This window comes from Lactuca virosa, chromosome 4 (genome assembly GCF_052849685.1).
Source record: "Lactuca virosa cultivar CGN04683 chromosome 4, Lactuca_virosa_CGN04683_v6, whole genome shotgun sequence".
NCBI lineage: Eukaryota > Viridiplantae > Streptophyta > Magnoliopsida > Asterales > Asteraceae > Lactuca > Lactuca virosa.
Genome location: NC_136429.1, coordinates 49,876,115 through 49,896,034, shown reverse-complemented (window position 1 = coordinate 49,896,034; position 19,920 = coordinate 49,876,115).

Below are 19,920 nucleotides of genomic sequence, written 5' to 3'. Positions count from 1 at the left end.
GGTTGGAAGTGAAAGTTCCAATGGAACCAACGAAGACTCAACCTGAGTTAAAGAAGTTTGCAGATGGGGAGATCTGCTTAAATCCATTTGGATTGGTATTCGTAGGAAAGGACAAGAATGGGAAGGCAAAAAGATTCTTGTTTCAGGCAAACGAAATGGAAAGATATACTACGTCCCAGTATACGAACTTTATTTTTCATATGAATAACTGTTCGAAAAACAATCTTGGAGATAAGAAGGAATTGAATAAGATTATCTCATGGTATACAGAGATACGAATAGTGATGTTGTTTGCTGCACAGATTCTCTCTACCTGAGAAGTTTGACTTGTTTACAAAGGGGGAGATTGTAGGGTCGAAATGTATTGTAATCAGTCGAAGTCTGTTATTTGTACTCTTCGTATGTTTTGTTCACTTTGTATATTATGTAATGTATTTACTAAGGTGTCTTTTGTATGAAGCTAAATGTCAATGCCTTAGTATTTTTGTGTGCTTTCATGTTTCCTATAAATAGGGACATTACTTAGAGATACAAGTAAGATAGCGTATGAACTTGTAATCATTCTCTCTGTAACATTTGAAAGCATAATAGAGCTGAAACCAGATTATATTTACATCTCGTGTTCAAACTTCATTTGTTTTACTCTGATTTGATTCATACTTGATTCAACACTTCATCAGTTCGTGTATCTGATTTTCGAGCATCAGAGAGTGTTTACTATCAGCATTTCTGATTCAGGTGAGTTAGTTCACTATACTACAGGTTACAATATATTCCTCTTGTATGATAGGATGCAAATATATTATGGTTTGCTAATTAGTCAAGTAGGTTAGTTTAGTCTTTGTCTTTTGATTGTTTCTATGTTATGTTGACATAGTATGTTTGGGGGTTGATGGTGGATCAGGACTAGAGCCGAGAGCCTAGATTCTTCACGTTTAGGATTAAACATGCACTAGAGCCGTTAACTGTTGGTTCATGGTTAGATATGCACTAGAGCCATTAACCACTAAAATGAATAAACATGTACTAGAGTTGTTAGTCATCATGACTAGATGTTCACTAGAACCATTAGCCACTAGTTGTTCAAGTGGACCGACACTGGAGTTGATAGCCTTTGTATGTATGTGTTGTATGCGTATTGTGGTATGTGGTATTTTGGAAAGCTCACTAAGCTTTGACTTACAGTTGTTAATTAAATGTTTTTCAACTACTTCTTCAGATAAAAGGAAGGACAAACTTGACTGTACACATGCATTGGCATTATGATATGAGACTTCCGCATGTTTTTTTATTTACTCTGATTTCGAATACTTGGGTTTTGATTCTCAAACAATGGTTTTCTAATTTGATTTTATGTTTTTATTAAATTATTATCGTTTATTGCTAATATCAATCAAAAGGTGGTTCTTTCAAAGTTGTTCATACTCTTGTATTTTTTTATTTTATTTTACTCTTTTTTGCGTTCTTTGGTTTTTTATGTTATGTATGTATTCCTAAAATTAGTAGTTTATTCTAAGGGTGCACGACGTGGGTTTTTTTTGGACATAAAACATCGACGGTGTTGACGGTCCCTCGGTTCTGCATGCCAGCGGGTTCGAAATATATGTTGAGGTTGGATGGGTTCATTAAAGTTTTGAAGTCGTTTCTAAGCAAATAGAATTCAAAAAACATATATATTCTTTTTACCTCTTATATATACATTCTTTATGTAACATCCCATTCCTCAGGTATGAAATTTGATTCTTTTAGCATATTTTCTTGGACCAACTCGGCGAGTTGGAAGGCCTCAACTCGGCGTGTTGAGGTGACGCTGGCCGCGAATATTAATGGACCAACTCGGCGATTCGAGGTGCCTCAACTCAGCGAGTTGGCAACTGAATATGAAACCCTAATTTTTAGGGTGTTGAACCCTATTTAAAGGTCTTAAGTTCCTTGGATGTGAGCTTGAACCTCCTTACCAACCTCCTCTGTCTAGAAACCCTAATTTCGTGCATCATCTTCCAAAGTTGAGTGTGTGAGCTTGAAGAGTTGATTTTTGGTGTTCTGTTGAAGGAGCTTGAAGTTTGAGGTGTCTAGATTGAAAGGAAGGATATAGATCCAGAACCTCCTCACTTTTTGCAGTCTTTTTTAGGTATAAAGTCAACACCTTGATTCCTTATTTCTTAGATCTCTTCCTTGAAAGTTTTATTGGGTTATTTGGCTCGTTGTCGGATTATTCATGGGGTTGAGCATTTCATGGGTTGTCACCTTAGATCTGGCCATTTTGTGGCCTCATTTGGCTTAAAGTTGCAAGCTTTATTAGGTTCTAGGCCTCATTCATGCATTAAGTTCTTTATTAAGCCTTTCATGAGTTCTAAAGCTTCTTTTGGCATGCATGAACGTAAAGTTGGAAACTTTATGTGGTTTTCCAACCCCAGAGTATCAGATCTACATCTTGAAGCATTAGATTCGATAAAAAAGGACTTAATGTGTTAAGCTGGGAAAACTCGGTGAGTTTTCCAGCCAACTCGACGAGTTGGCTTGGGTTTTCCCGACCTTCTGAGTACCGTGGAAACTCGACGAGTTTGTGGGTGCACTCGACAAGTTGGGTCAACATGGACTGTTGACCTAGACCTTTGACTTTGACCATGATTGACCAAGCTGACCTTTGAGGGAATTATGGGTATTTTGGGGGTTTAATGGAATTCGTCACATGGTGGTTGTAGGCATTTGAGTCGGGAGCTGAGATTCGGAGTTAGATCTTATCAGTTCAGCTACTTGTGAGGTGAGTTTTCCTCACTGTACTTTTGGGTCGAAGGCACCAAGCCGGCCCATTGATTTGATAACCAGATATTTATTGATATGTTGAGTATGGAATAGATATGCATGCTAGATTTGATATGCTAGTCTCGTAGATCTGTAGGACTACCTGTGATACTGTTTGTTTATCTGTATATGATATTATCTGTTATATGTTGACATATTGTATGGGTTGGGTTGAGGTTGTACCGCTCCGTGCTGTAGCCAACAAACCGTGGAGTATGCCAGATATGAGCTGAGGGACAGGGAGGGCATGCCAGACTCATACTGAGGACTCATGAGCATTCCAGATACGAGTTGAGGGCCGGAAAGGGCATGCCATACTCGTACTGAGGGCTTAGCGGTGTTCAGTCCAAGGACTGATCAGGCCGGGGAGCAAGCCAGACATAAGTTGTGGGCCGAGGGCAAGCCAGACTTATGGTGTGGGCTCAGGGGTAATCCAGTATGTTAAGCCGTGGGCCCATTACATGCTGTTATTATATTTGTGCTACTTGTTATGTATCGGTATTTTGGGGGGAACTCACTAAGCTTTGGACTTACAGTTTTGATTATGTTTCAGGTACCTCAGTGGATCGCGGGAAGGCGAAGGCATGATCGTGCACCTCCTCATGTTTTGTTTTTATGATTTTGGGATTTCTCTGATGTGAAACTTATTTTGAAAACAAATTGTAATAAAGAATGGTTTTGTGGTTGTTTAAAGAGTTTAAAATTTTCAATAATTTTACGAATGTTACAAGTTGGTATCAGAGCCTTGGTTTGAGTGAATTGGAGGAACACTCGTGTGAATCCAGTTTCAAACTAAGGAAAAGATTTTCAAAATGATTTTCAAAATACTCAAGGAGGATGCGATGTGTACGATCAGCCGGAGCCAGTAAGTAGACCCCAAAATACCATACTGTTATTTGATATTGTGATATGTTAGAACAACATGCTAGTGATATGCTAGGGATCTTCAGGAATTGCATGATAGAATTGCCTGATTATATGATGCCTGATAGCCTAGGACCTTTCTTTTATGGAATTGACATCATTACTGTAGTTTCTTAGTGTATGCATCATGGTTATATATCACTAAGATCTTGTCGCCTGAGAATGTGTGGTCTGGCCTTATTTCCTGTTCTTGTTTGATGAAGGGCTTAGGGCAGGATCAGATATTCAAATGTCTATAGGTTCCAGTGTTATGTATGGCTAGCATACACGAGTTTCGCAGGGTTGGTGGAAGTTTTATGGATGAGTCGTGTGGGGTCAGCCGACCAGTCGTGAGATGTTTAGCCATTCCTCTAGGGAGTGAGGATTGAGTGTTCATCTATGCTTATGAGTATTGTTAGGGCGTTGTGATGATCCTTGAGACAAACACACGTAAGTGTAGAAGGTAATATGGGCCCGTACTACTGGAAGCACAAGACCCGTACACGTAGGAAGGAAGTCACAACCCCTAGGGCTTCGTTGGGAGTTGGTTCATCGCTATGATATGTGGATTATCTGATATCTTCCTGGTTTATTTTTTTACAAGTACGAAGTTTTGATTATTTTTACATTATTGTTTGTGTTGTCACTTGTCAGGGTGCTTGCAGATGGTCATACTCCATGGGCATATGAGTCGTTTTCAGAACTGCAATACTTTGTTTATAACCCAACATTACTTTGGTACCACTTAACTCAGTTTGTTCTAATTTACTATTGTTAATTGGTATGATTAGTGTTTAATCAACCTCTTCAACTTACTTATGATGGAAATAGCAACCAGTATTAGTTACCTCGTTATGTTTGAGGGTTTTGATCCAACCATATGTTTTTTTGGTTGGTCCGCGTCCTGATTGGATAATGAACGAGTACTGTCATCAAATCTCATTTATTGCACACATAATTTTATTTCAATAATAGGATAAATCAAGATTTCTTTGTAAGAGTGGCAGTTGATTAGATGAAATACTAAAATGGTTGTCATAATTTTTTTTTCCTTTTCAACATCCAAGCATGACCACTCAATGGAATAAATGTTGTTACATTCAAAGAACATGTTAAATTGAAACCCATAAATCTTGAGATCATTTTACTATAGTGCTTCCTCTCTATTTTTTTTCATAATTTAAATTAAGCATTGTACTTTCATGTTGGGTCCAATTAATTAACCACGCCAACTTAATGACGAATTTGATTAAGAATCTAAGGGCATTGTTGATAATAAATAGAAAAACCGTAAGACGCGACACGCCCTTCGATTTTTTTTCATCTATCATGCACTCTATATTGCAAGACATGGCTTTGATACCATTGATGGAATTTGTAGGTTACAAGTCTTTGCGGAAAAAATCACTTAAAACACTTAAGGGTACATGAAACCTAATGGGTCTATGTCTTTGCACATAAATAACAACATACAATGAAACTACAAGATCCCTATACTCTAATCGAAATTTACAAGTAAGGGATACATACCTGTGATATTGTTATAACAAAAAATATCCTTAATCTCCTTATAAATCTTCAGCAAGCTTAGTACCAAAAGTATGATGCCTCTAATGACTCACACCCACACCCTAGCAACTTGAAGACTTTTGGAAAGAGGAGGGATAAGGAAATTTTTAGCTATGCTTAATCTAGAGAGAGGTGGCCAAAAATTAGAGGGTTTAAGATCCTTTATATAGCTGCATGAAATCCATGATAACTACAGATTTGAACATAAAATAATATTATTTCAAATCAGTGAATATCTAGTTTACTTTTATCAATTGGAGGTTTCCAGAATCCCCTTAAAGGAACTCCAAAACCGTCAAAGCTAGGAAGGTTCTTGAACCTCTCCATTGCGCAACCATTAAATAATTACAACTCAGTCCTTGTACCTTTTAATTAATTTCAATTAACCTAAAATTATTTCCAAATTAATTTTGATTAATTTTTAATTAAATATTACAAATTCTAATCAATTTCTAATTAATTTATTAATCATAATAAATTAACAAATTATTTTCTCTTTTTCCAAAAATCATTATATACCATTTCTAGCTATAAGGGCAACCCAAAAAGAACTTTGTTTTTAAGTATAATAATATATATTAATTTAGTTATGAGCTTAGACACCTTATTTCAAAGGGTTTCTTCCTACTTTAATGTTGAAAATTAACAAGAACATTATAAATAACAACATCAATAAGAATAAATAATTCATAAAACAAAACTAAAAAATTGGTAAAATATGAGAGGGGGGGGGGGGGGGGGGGGGTTTAAACCCTCAAGTTTTCTAAAATAAATATCAATTATCTCTTTGCCATAATGAAAAAAATTAAAAAAAATATAAGTTTTTTTTTTTTTGAAATTTTTTATGTTTAATCAGAAAAATCCTAAAAATAAAAGTTCATTTTTTCGAAAAATATAATATTTAACAATATTTAATACCAAGACATAGACCGACAAATTAACTACTTTAAAACTACATTAAGACCATCAAAATAAAAAGATACGTAACTAAAAATTAACTATTTTTTAACGACAAACACACACCCTCTTATTATACTCTAACTCTACACATTTGTCTAGGATGGATATCACTTTAACACTTGATACCATTTAGAAATGGATACATACCTTGATACCATTAGGTCATAGACCTTTTGGTAACCCACACCAAAGCTGCTCCACAACCCTTTAGACTTATGTAATGTGATCACGTAACACCAAAACAATATTTTGATGCATAAAGTTTTGAGTTATGGATCATTTTTTTTAATATAAATTTTTGCATCTCAATCAACATGTTTCCATCAGAAGCCACAAAAACGTTTATGATACTTAGCGTTCTTCAATCATGCTTCAAGATTATGGCACAATCAACTTGTTTTTTGGAAAAATAAACATGTTGCATGAGTTATTTCGCATAAAAACGTAATCGAAGATGAAGATGATCACGATGTATTTGAAAATAGCAAAAGATGTAGTACTCATAAATGTCGAAATGATTGTAACTAATATATTTCGCTTCTAGCAATTTTTTTTAATGGCAAACTATCCTACTCCTAATCTAATTCTAAACACAACCAATGTCTCCTAATGAGACTTGAACTCATGACCTTTCATTTGAGAGAACCACTCCTTACCGCTAGGCTAAATGCCCTTTGGTATTTTGGTTCTAACAACTACTTATGGGAATATTCGCAGAAAAAAAAAATCAATTATACATATACATGTGGAAAAATTTTTATATTATATTCATGTTTAAAAAAATCTTTATATTTATATTTACCATTCGAATAAAACCAAAAATTGGGTTTTAAGAGAAATTATAAGGTAAAATATGATGCATGTATACATTTTGTTTTTTTTTAATATCACATTGACATTAATTGGGACAAAAATGATTAGTTAAGGAGGGGAAATGAAGTGTATAGTTACGTACAGATATTACAATCGAACAAAATTAATCGAAATAGATATAAAATTCAATATATTTTCACATACAATCAAGAAAATAAAGAAGATACGTATGTCAGATCATACTTTTAGGTGATCATTTCTTCTAAAAATTTACATTTTAGTTTTATTTAAAACGTAAATAATAATATAATTTTTTTTCTGAACATAAAAATAATATTAAAGTATATATATATATATATATATATATATATATATATATATATATATATATATATATATATATATATATATATATATATATATAATTGGTTGTACAATTTAAAACAAATCAAATGATCATTTATGAAACAAAAAGTTATACTAATTCAAATGATTGAATGCATAAGTATAATAAGCCAAAGTTTATTTCGGAAATATATATAATTTAATAATTTAATTTGATTAAAGTGGTAAATAATATAGTTTATTAACTTGTAAAAAAAATTTAACACAAAACTGCAAAAATGACCTTTGTGGTATGTATTTTTTCGGATTTTGGTTTATCCTAAATTTTTTGATTGGTAGTCCTTTTGAGCTAGTTTGTTTGTAGTTTTGGTCCCTCGAAAAACTGAAAAGACTAAAATACCCTTGATGTATTTAGTTTTTTTAAAAATTAACATATTTTTCTGATTTAAAAAATAAGAGATGACCTCACTCTCTCTCTCTCTCTCTCTCTCTCTCTCTCTCTCTCTCTCTCTCTCTCTCTCTCTCTCTCTCGTTCATAATCTGATCATGAAACTCAAAAGTTGATTGTTGAAGTTCTTGAACAAACCTAGAAATTGATTAATAAAGTTCTCAATCGATCCCCTGTTGTTGCCATTCTCAATCGATATCCAAGTTTGGTGAAGTTCTTTGAATCCTTCTGATTCCTTCCAACAATCAAGAAAGAAAGAGGGATAAAAAACAAGATTATCAGATTCTGTGGGAGCGTTTTAGTAAAGTTCTTAATTAATGTTTAATTATAAAAATATGTTAAATTTTTTTAAAAAAATGAAAACTAAATACATCAAGTATATTAGTCTTTTCAGTTTTATGAGGGACCAAACCCACAAACAAACTAACTCAAAAGGACCACCAATCAAAAAAAAATCGAGGTTTAGACCAAAACCTGAAAAAAAAACACACCCCAGAGACTATTCTTGTAGTTTTGTCAATCATTAAAGACAAAATTGCAAAAATGTCCCTGTGTTTGTCAAAATTATATGGTTTTGGTCCAAAAAGTTTTGGTGGTGCAAAAATGGTCAATTTTTGGACCTTTTTAGTGTTTTTGGTCCCTATCAGCTTGAAAAGACTATTATGCCCTTATATAAGCTTCATAAAAAAACCCATCAACATCATCGAAGTCTTCTGCACAAGCCTTCCACCGTCGGCAATCTCCCCCTTCGCATCCCCCCTTCACCTGTCAACACCATCTCTTCCCTACGTCCTCAATGAGTGTAGAGTTGTCGTCCCCAACATCTGGTACACCTCCCACACCACTCCTTCTGTGCGTGGAAACAAAGAAACATTTTGTACTCTAAAATCCATCTACCCCGATCTAAAATCAATGGAGGAGGTTAATGGTGGTGGATCTAAAATCGTGAAGCACAAACGATTCACCCTCATCTTCATCGAGTTGCAGGTTTTAGAACAGAGGAAGGAGAGGCAGAGTTGCAAGTTTCCTTTTCCCCATGGAAGGGACAAACTTAAACATATGTATGGTCGGAATCGAACTCGCCAAAGAATATTCAGTTTATTACAAATCAACATCACTCACGCCTGAGAAAGAAAGAGAGGGTGAAGTATAGGTGGAATCGAACTCGCAGGAGAAGGGGACAGTATGGTCGGAATCGAACTCACCGAAGAAATAAAAAGGTTAGATATAAAAACCCTAGATAGGTGATGAAGTTCATTTATAGATCTCAAACAACCGGAGAGTGATGGTGTTGATCAATGGTGGCGGTGGTAATCGGAATGTGGAAGTCGGGTCAGACGAGGTGTCTCCAATAACTGTGTATCAAGTAGCTTCGTTTCTTGAAGAATTAGCCTAATTTCTTATTGGGATTCGAGATGAGAAATTGTTACAGGAATTCAAATATTGTAAATCAACATTCACTTGATTGTATTTCTGAACATTATTCTTGAAGCTTGGATTTTTCATGGTATTTAGGACAATTTCATCTAAAATCTAGGTGGAGATGGAGGTGGTTGAAGGTGGTGGCGGCGGACGGTTGTGGCATTCAGGGTGGTCGTGAGGTGAGATTTTTTTTGGTGGAGACGACATGTTTGTGTTTCTTGAGAGAGAGATTGGTAGGAGTGATGAATTAGGTGAGGTGGGATGGGATTTCTTATAGTTTTTTTAATTAAAATAATAATAATAAAATATAAAAATAAGTAAAAGTAACTATTTTAGGGGCATATTTATCATTTTAGGTGATGTATAGACCAAAAGCACAACAAAATATCAACCATAGGGACCAAAAACATACAAGGTATCCGAAATTGGACCACTGATACATCACCAAACTTCTTTAGCCCAAAACCATATAATTTTGACAACCATAGGGATCATTTTTACAATTTTGTCAACATTAAATATGTCGATATAACTTGTAAAATTAATTAATATAAAAGTATATGTAATAAAGAATATGTTTTGAATATTTTATTTTGATGTAAAAGAATATAATATATTAAAGTCAAACATTATATCCTCCTCTCACACAACATGGTCCTACCTTGCAATCACGCTCCCATACGGAAACATTGCATCAGAAATGAAAGATGCATATAAGACTAAAGGGAGTGGGAGGCGCTAAGCCTTGCTCCCAATACGCTTCTCCATCCCCTTGGTTATGCTAAATGACTCGCTAAGAAGAACTCGCCAAAGAGCTAGCGAGAGGAGAGAGATAAAGGGGAGAGCTGATTGGCTCTTTCCTTTTTTTCTTCATGATTCACACTTGGTTTGCTGTATTCTTTCTCTTCCAGATAAACAATTGGGTAAAGACAGGATTGAATTGACATGTTTTTAGCTTTGACAATTTCACAAATAGGTTAGAGAAAGGGGGAGATAAGAAATGCAGCCCATGTATTCGTTGAAATGCTGCTGGGAGGGACAAGACACAAAAATCTGAATTTGACAGAATTAGACCTCAAAAAATCCCAGACTTACACATCACACCCCCATCTTAATTCCTCTCACAAACCAAGTTTCTGAAATTACCAAAAGGGCCATGCATTTAAATATTATACTTATTTTTATGTAATTGATTTATATTATATTAATTGTTGTTGGTTTAAAAAAATAAAATTTGATTAATATTTGTGCATAAAAAATGTTTGTGTATTAAAATAAAGTAATTTAAATAAATTAAAAAAATGAAAAAAAAATAATAAAGTGCTAGGAGTCTTACCACTCCTTACTAAATGCTAAGATTAGATGCTAAATGGAAAAAAAAAATGATGTGACACTCAAAAAATTGATGTGACAAGTTGCTAGGAGTATTATAATTCCCTTTAGCCTAACAATAACCTAAATGTCAATGTCAATTACAGTTACAAGATACTATTTTAACAAAACAATATAAATAAGTAATACGATATGTCAAAGATCCCAAAAATACAAAACTAATGATAACATTAAAACCGTCCTCCCACTTCTCACATGGCATAAATACCATAATAAACACCTTATAAACATTTTTATCAAAAATTAAACTATTTTTTATATTAAATACTCTATAACTAGCTTTTTTTCCGTACTTTCAGACAATTTATTACAATTTATTAATTACATCTATTAAACTAAGATAAACATTAAATACAAATTTACTTTTTTTTTATCGTTATTTTTTTATTGCTATTAGATATTTTCAATGTATTTGATATTTATCTTGTCAAACGTGAGCATATTTATAAATGCATTCAAATTTGCAAAATAAAATAATTTCGGATAACGATGTTTAGATATTCTGTTTTTTATTATTAGTTAAACAGGTTTAATAAGATACATATTATTTTTGTAATAAATCTTTTTATTGAGATGCATCATGTTTTTCTTCTAACTATGACAAATAAATATTATAATCCAAATAAATACTTAAATGCAGACGTTAAAATTTTAACAAGACTCTAAACAAAAAAAAAATTAAATTTTATATGCGTCCATAATAGTACGGTCCTTAAAAAAAATTATGTTTAAAATAAATATTTTTTTGAGCAATAAATTTAGAAAATTTATAAACGTATATGAAAACATTAGAACAAAGTCGTAATTTACATTGTACCACTTACCACATAATAGACTAGTGTTATATCCGTCTGGTGGCCGGGTTAACCGATGTATAAAAAATGTATTAGTTCTACTTTCTTTTATAGCATCCTATTTTCACATGTTTCCATTATAGCGTTCTATGATGACAAATCTACTAAATTATAGTTATATCATTCATATAAAGTTGTTTATTTATTTTGTAGACAGTGCATTCAGAGCAATGTATATTTGGTGATGTGTTATTATAACATCCTACATTCAAGTACATTGTTATATTTTACAGAGTTTAACATTTGCAGAAAAAATGTTTACCAAATTTAAGAAACATAAAATGTAAATTTTACACTGAATGGGCGTCAATAATAACCATTAGGGTTTAAACGACTATTTGCATGAAGGTAAAAGAAAAAAAGAGTACATTGCAAAAAATCCATACTTACTATTTCAAATAATCAAAGGAAACACATTGCTAAAAACGATTTATTTTTTAACATAATTCAATTTATATATTCGACAATAATCGGTAAAATTATGTAAGTACATTATTTGATTAAAAAATGTACATTGCTATTTATGTTTAAAAGATAAGTACGATGCTGTTGAATAAAACACCTAGAGTCTATTTGAAACATTAAAAAAAAAAGGAAAAAAAACTGTGTTAGTAACGATTTCTTTAAGTTCAACAACCAGATTAAACATAAGACTTTATATAAGCAGACGTCTCTAATACAAATACATCATGTGCTTTATAATCATTCCAAAGTTTACATCACATGAATATTCACTCAACAAATTCAAACAAGTTCAACTCCATTTAAAAAAAGTCCTTATATATTGTGTGCGTTGATGCAATGACATCAATTTTACAACAATTTCTTACATTATCTAAATTGCCCTTCCGATAAACATCAAATGGTAGATAATTTTACTCATTTCCTTCACAGAAGCAAACGATTATCATTACCAGGAACCAACTTTGAACCTTGGTCTCTGTTATTCATTGTTTTATAAAAATTACAACAAACTTCTAGGCAGCAACCATAATCGGAATAGTTTGAAGCACATGGGAGCAGACCAAGCCAAAAACAGAGCAGTAAGCAAAGAAAACGATCATAAAAGCGTTAAATTTATAGGAATTGGGCATCGCCAGATAATCTTGAAATAGTAACCTTTTTGTATAACTTTTAACAATATTTAAATATCTACATAAAACATAGATATCCGTAAAACATAAAATTAAATTAAGGCTTTTAAAAATGCTTAAATTAGGAAATAATTGATTGGAAAATAATAAGAAAGCCACTGTCAAATGATAAATTTTATTAAAAAAAACAATCAAAATACATTTTTACCCGATTGCCAACCGATTATAAACTTACATTGCTATCTTGGATGAGCCAATGAAGAGAGATCAGATTCATCACAGGTTTCATAACCCATTTGATCCAAATTGTATAAATAAAAAAATAGTTATATTTTACATTTAAGTAATGTCAATTTTATTACAAAAAATAACTAACTACGAATATCAGAAGTTGACATTGCTCAATACAAGAAGAGAAAAAGTAAGGTTGCGTTTAGTTACGAAAAAACAGTTTTCATTTTCTGTTTTTTGTTTTCGATTTTCAGTTTTCGTTTTCCGTTTTCAGTTTTCATTGAAAAATTTGGAAAACGTGTTTAGATAAAACTTATTCGTTTTTCATTTTCAGTTTTAGAAAATTAGAAAAAGTGTTTAGATGTGTATTTTTCTATCGGATTTCATTTTTAGAAAACGGTAGCGGTGGTAGGGTGGGCGTGGGGACAGTGGCGTTGGTGGGGGCAGCGGCGGGGGGTAATGGTGGTGTCGATGATGGTGGCGGTGGTGGTGGTGGTGACGGTGGCAGCGGGGTGGGGGCGGCGGTGGTGATGACAAATAATAGTGGTGGTGGCGGCAATTGTGGCAGTGGTGGTTATGGCAGAGGTGGTGGTGATGATGGGGTGGTGGTGATGGTAGGTCGGTGATTATGCTAGTGGTGTTGGGTGTGTGTGTGTGTGTTTGTGTTTGGGGGGGGGGGGTGTGAGTGTGAGTTTGTGTGTGTGTGTGTTTGTGGGGGTGTGGGTGGGGGTGGGTGTGTGTTTGTGGTTGTGTGTCTGTGTGTGGGTGTTTGTGGGGGTTGGTGTGTGTGTGTGTGTGTGTTTGTGGGGGTTGGTGTGTGTGTTTTTGTAGGGGGGTGTGTGTGTGTATGTGTGTGTGTTTGTGGGGGTTAGTGTGGGTGTGTGTGTGTGTTTGTAGGGGTGGGGGTGGGTGTGTGTTTGTGGTTGTGTGTGTGTGTGGGGGGGGGGGGTGTGGGTGTTTGTGGGGCTTGGTGTGTGTGTGTTTACGGGGGTTGTTGTGTGTGTTTTTGTGGGGGTGTGTGTGTATGTGTGTTTGTGGGGGTTGGTGTGGGTGTGTGTGTGTGTATGTGTTTGTGGGGGTGGGGGTGTGTGTGTTTGTGGTTGTGTGGGTGGGTGTTTGTGGGGGTTGGTGTGTGTGTTTTTGTGGGGGGGGGGGGGTATGTGTGTTTGTGGGGGTTGGTGTGGGTGTGTGTGTGTATGTGTGTTTGTGGGGGTGGGGGTGGGTGTGTGTTTGACACTGTTTGTGGTTGTGTGGGTGGGTGGGTGGGTGTTTGTGGGGGTTAGTGTGTGTATGTGTGTGTTTGTGGGGGTTGGTGTGTGTGTTTTTGTGGGGGTGTATGTGTGTTTGTGTGGGTTGGTGTGGGTGTGTATGTGTGTGTTTGTCGGGGTGGGGGTGGGTTTGGGAGTGAGTGTGGGTAGGTAGGGTGTGGTGTGTTGGGAGTGTTAAGGTGATGGTAGGTAGAGGTGGATGGGGTGGGAATGGGTGTGTGTTTATATTTTAGAAAAAAATTGGAATTAGAAAAATGTGGAAAACAATGATTATCGGTTTTCCAAAAATTTCCAACTTCTTTGTAATTTTAGAAAACGAAAATTTTCATTTTCAGTGAAAAATTTAGAAAAATAGACGAACTAAATGCGTTTTCAAAATTCTCATTTTTCTTGGAAAATTTTTCCGGAAAACGGCTCATTTTTCTGCAACTAAACGCACCCTAAGTGATTTGAAACGAAGTTCATAAGTAAACAAAATGAAAAGGATACCTTCAAAAAATTACATATGGTTATCTGAAAATACACAGATGATTAAATCCTAAAGTTACGTGATTCTATGTTTTGGGAGGTTGTGGTTCAAATGTTTCCCAAAATGAAACAAATTTTCTTACCCTTTTCCATTGACCAAGAGTTGCTTCCTCCTCACTCTGGTACTTTCTTTCATCTAACGATCTAAAATAATCACTATGTACTAAATGCAAAATATAGCAATGTACTTCCATCTACTCGTTTATTATAGTGGCATACATGCATTTTTCTATTACAACACTACACTTTTAAAAAAATTAATATCATTGCATTGTACTTTACAAAAATTCATCTACCCAATTATAACATTGTACTTTTAGTTAATTTCTTATTAAGACATTGTACTTTGAAAAATTTCATCTTTGCAATTAGGTAACATTCCTATATTTGGATAGATTATTCAATGTACAAAGTCTTAATAAAAAAAATGAAAATTGGATGCTAAAATAAACAAAAAAACTGAAAGTTGGTTACTATTTATTGCATTTAATCCGACTTACCTCACTTTTCAGAAGCATGTCCTATTCATTTACATTGGCAGAGTTTCATAAATTATCCTCTTTCTTTTTTGATTATGAGGAGTGGTACCTTGAATGAATGGTGATATGGTGGAAACTTTTTTTTTATGGATTTGTCAATATTATCCCTCTAACCCTAACCGATAGTGAAAGTTACCAAGTACTTTAGCTTGTTTTCCAAATCCTAAAAAGTCAAAGTGTCAATCACTTTGTGAGTCAAACACATTTCAATATATATATATATATATATATATATATATATATATATATATATATATATATATATATATATATATATATATATATATATATATCATTTCATGGAAAACATCCAAACACATATCTCACCACGTTCACCACATATTCTTCTCAATTCTCAAATAGAAGTCATTTTCTGGGAATACCATTCCTAGAGGCAATGAATCAGCACCACGTCGACAATGATTTAATGGAACGTATATCTTGAACCAAGGAGCAATAACTTAACAAAAATGTTTGACTATTAAATATTAATCATTATTTCTAAATTATTTTCAAATATATATATATATATATATATATATATATATATATATATATATATATATATATATCATGGGTGTTTTAGGTGTATTACTAGAACCAAGATTATCAGGGACCTATGTTCAAGAGAGATATATTAATCTTCAGGCATTGTCACATCAAATGGTGACTAAATGCTTGAAAGTATGATAACCTGCAACATATCACAGTAAATCAAATACAAGTTTTTTGTAATACAAGTATATAATGTCTAGGATTTGGAAGTTACCTTGGTTAGAAAAACAGATGTAACGACCCAAAAATCAGGGGTAAATATTTCATTTTTAATATAGTCAAAACATAGATATCATTTATTCCAAATATCCAAAACATCGTTAATTAAAACATTTATCAGAGTTCATCCCAAAATCATTCAATGCGGAAAGTATGGGTGTGTGCACTGCGATCAATCCGGGCCCTTCCTTTCCAACCGATGATACCTGAAACAATAAACAAAACTATAAGCACGAAGCTTAGTGAATTCCCCAGAGAATACCCCACACAATCCACATAACCACATAATCCATATCAACTGTAATAGCTACATAAACCATATCAATCACATAAGCCATACCAATCACATAGCCATATCAATCACATATCCATATCAATCAAATAGTCATGCATATAAACATATACGAATGTCGTGGGCTCCCCCCAGGGTCTTACTCCAGGATTCCATGGGTTCCCCACATGGTCTTACACCTTAGTGCCATGGGCTCCCCCATGGTCTTCAATAGGACAGCCATGGGCTCTCCACATTGTCTTACATCCAAGTGTCATGGGCTCCCCCATGGTCTTTAATAGGAAAGCCATGCGCTCTCCACATGGTCTTACATTCGGGTGCCATAGGCTCCCCCATGGTCTTCCATGCAAGTATCACAAAGAAAACTAGCATACCACCTACCACATAGTCAATAACATACCACATAATCACTAGCATACCACATATACATGCATACCAGACATATCAGTAGAGAATCTATAATAAATACTACAACTAACTGAATGGACCGACCTTGGTGCCTTAGACCCATTGGTATGGTGATGAGACTCACCTCGCACTACTAAAGTCCCGAGGATAAAACTCTAGCTGTTGGTTGACAGATTCTCGAACTGTCAATCATCAAAACGACACCCAATTAATAATTGGGTTCCAATACATAACCATAAGTCTACACTTGGGGTAAATTGACCATTTTACCCCTAACCTAGCTTGGTTCAAAACCAAGGCCCAAACTCACACTCTTAAGGCCCAAAAGCCCAATAATCAACCAAGGCCCACTTATGGCCCAATTTTCCAAATTGGCCCCAAACCTCTACATAGACTTATTTTAAGGCCCAACCAATTATTCTAGTCGAAACAATTTGCATTCTGATGGCTCAATAGCTAATAATCCTCAAGGCCCAATTATGGCCCACTTATGGCCCAATTTTCCAAATTGGGCCCAAGCCTCTCTAATGGATCTTATCCTAAAGCCTAATAATTTTGTTAGTCCATAAATATGTTCCCAATTAGCCCACAAAGGCCCACATCAGCTTAGTCCAATAAATGGCCCAATAAGAACCCAATACCCAATTAGGGTTTTTCACATAAAATGACGATTAGGGTTAACTGTTCCTACTTAACCCATTAAGGAATTAATCCATTAATTCCATTACTCCACTAGACCAACTTAGTCGGGCATAGTTCAAAATTCCAAACCAATGGTCCTATGCGGGTCCCGACAAATCCAAAATACATATTCACAAAATTAGGGTTTTCTAAACCCTAATTAGGGTTTTCTAAACCCTAATTAGGGTTTCCAACCAAATCAAAAACCAATTAATCCAGTAGTTCAAATTTTACATTAATTAATGTAACGCCCGTAGATCCGGGCTAGTCAATTTAGAGACAGTAAGCATCAAAAATGAGTTTTTGATGGAAGATTATTTAGAAGTATTAATCTTTTTCAAGTGGTAGTATATGTTACAAGGGTTCCGTACATAAAAAGAACGCCGAAATCCAAGTTATAACGAAGAATTATGACCCGTCGAAGTTTTACGACAAAAACAGACACGACACCGGGAGACGTAAATAGTGAATTTATGATAGAGGACTTTTTAGCCTTATTGATCTAAACAAAAGTTATAGTATACGTTAAACCGAGAACATACAAAAAAAGAACGCCCAAATCTGACTTCGTATGAGGAAGTTATGAATTTTCTAAGATTTGGCATAACAGTGCACGACTCGAAACTTGAATTTTAGATCGAGCGGTTTTTGGCCTGCGTGACCTAAATGAGAGTTTAATATCTCATTAATATGAACTCAACGGTAAAATGACAGACGAAAACGGAGTCCATATGTAGAAGTTATGAATTTTACGCGGACATTTAACAGTATAATCTCCTCCTATTGTTAAATTTAAGACCGGCCGAGAATTAGCCGACGAAGTCTAAATGAAAGTTGTAGATCTTATTTTTACCTACGCATGGATATAAAGAACGTCAAAAACGGAGCTTGTATGCGAAAGTTATGAATTTTTGAAAATCGGCTGATTTCCACCCTGTGTGCGATGCCACGTGTCAGCACCAGGATGTGCCTGGCTGTAGCCAGCTGGCTCACGACGTGAATATCAAGAAATTCACGAGGTGAATCTTCCTCCAGCCCCCTATAAATAAGAGGTGAATCCCTCTTCATTCCTCACACCTCCCATCACTTCCCCCTCTCTCTAGAACTTCTATCTATCCCCGAAACCCCCCGAAAAGCCTAGGGAACCTCCCTAGCACGTGGCGGAAGCCCCGGAGTGCCCGATGGCTCCAAGAAGAAGAGCCTTTCGGTTCGGGAACGTTGCTCCAGCGAAGCCCAGTTATGAGGAAAACCCGTTGTTTTGTCAAGGGAAAATTTGTTTTGAGATAACGAAGCGCTATTCGAGTACCGAGTCACCACCTTATCAAGTGAGTGCATAGTCCCTTTCATCTTACACATAGATATGAAGTATTTAATATAAATTACGTGCTGTGAGTGCATAGTTACTTTCATCTTACACATAGATATGAAGTATTTTATATAAATTACGTGCTATGTGTGCATATTGTCTGTATACTTGTTATCTATGCCGGATGAACGATTTTATACATGTTTTAAATGATTTAAACTGTATATGTATTTTATATCTACGAATATGTTGGGTAAAACATGGGTAGATGAATGATGAGAGATGAAAGATGATATGAGTGAACATTGGCAGCTATAAACTTAGTGCCTAATAATTAACATCGGCAGCTATGGACTTAGTGGCTATTAGGTAAACACTGGTAGCTATGGACTTAGTACTTATTAGACGTTGGTAGCTATGGATTTAGTACCCGTTAGATAAACGTTGGTAGCTATGAACTTAGTACCTGATAGATAAACGTTGGTAGCTATGAACTTAGTACCTATTAGATAAACGCTGGTAGCTATGGACTTAGTACCTAATAGATAAATGTTGGTAGCTATGGACTTAGTACCTATTAGATAAACGCTGGTAGCTATGGACTTAGTACCGGTTAGATAAACGTTGGTAGCTATGGACTTAGTACCTATTATATAAACACTGGTAGCTATGGATTTAGTACCCGATGAATGAACTTTAGCAGCTATGGAATTAGTGCTTTACGAACGAGCATTGACAGCTATGGACTTAGTGCCTGTTATACAAACCCTGGAAGTAATGGACTTCGAAATTAACGGATGCAGGATAAATTATTCTTAGGGTAGATCCTTAAGAGTAAAGAAGATAACGGGGATGGGTAATTGGGTTGATTGTTTGATGTTTAAACATAATAATTATATTATTGTGGGTTGAAAACCCTATGTACTCACCAGGTTTCCCAACTTGACCCACTCAAGCTTATTTGTATCACAGGTGTCAATACGAAGCTACTTTACACTGAGAGATTTAAAAGAGACGTAGATCACTAGTGTAAATGAATGTAAGTTCTGTTTATGCTTATGTTTCTGTATTAACGGCATCCCAAATGTTTTAAAATGAATAAAAATACATTTCTTCGGAAATGCTTTGATAACGTATTTATCATGTTTTTCTGGGAACAAATTCCACAACATTTTTATTAAAAGAGGTACTCTGATTATTATAAAGCATAAACAAAATCGGTCTTTTCTAGCCGTGAAAATGGGGATGTCACAACAAATTAGCAAAAGAAAGAGATTTTAATTACATG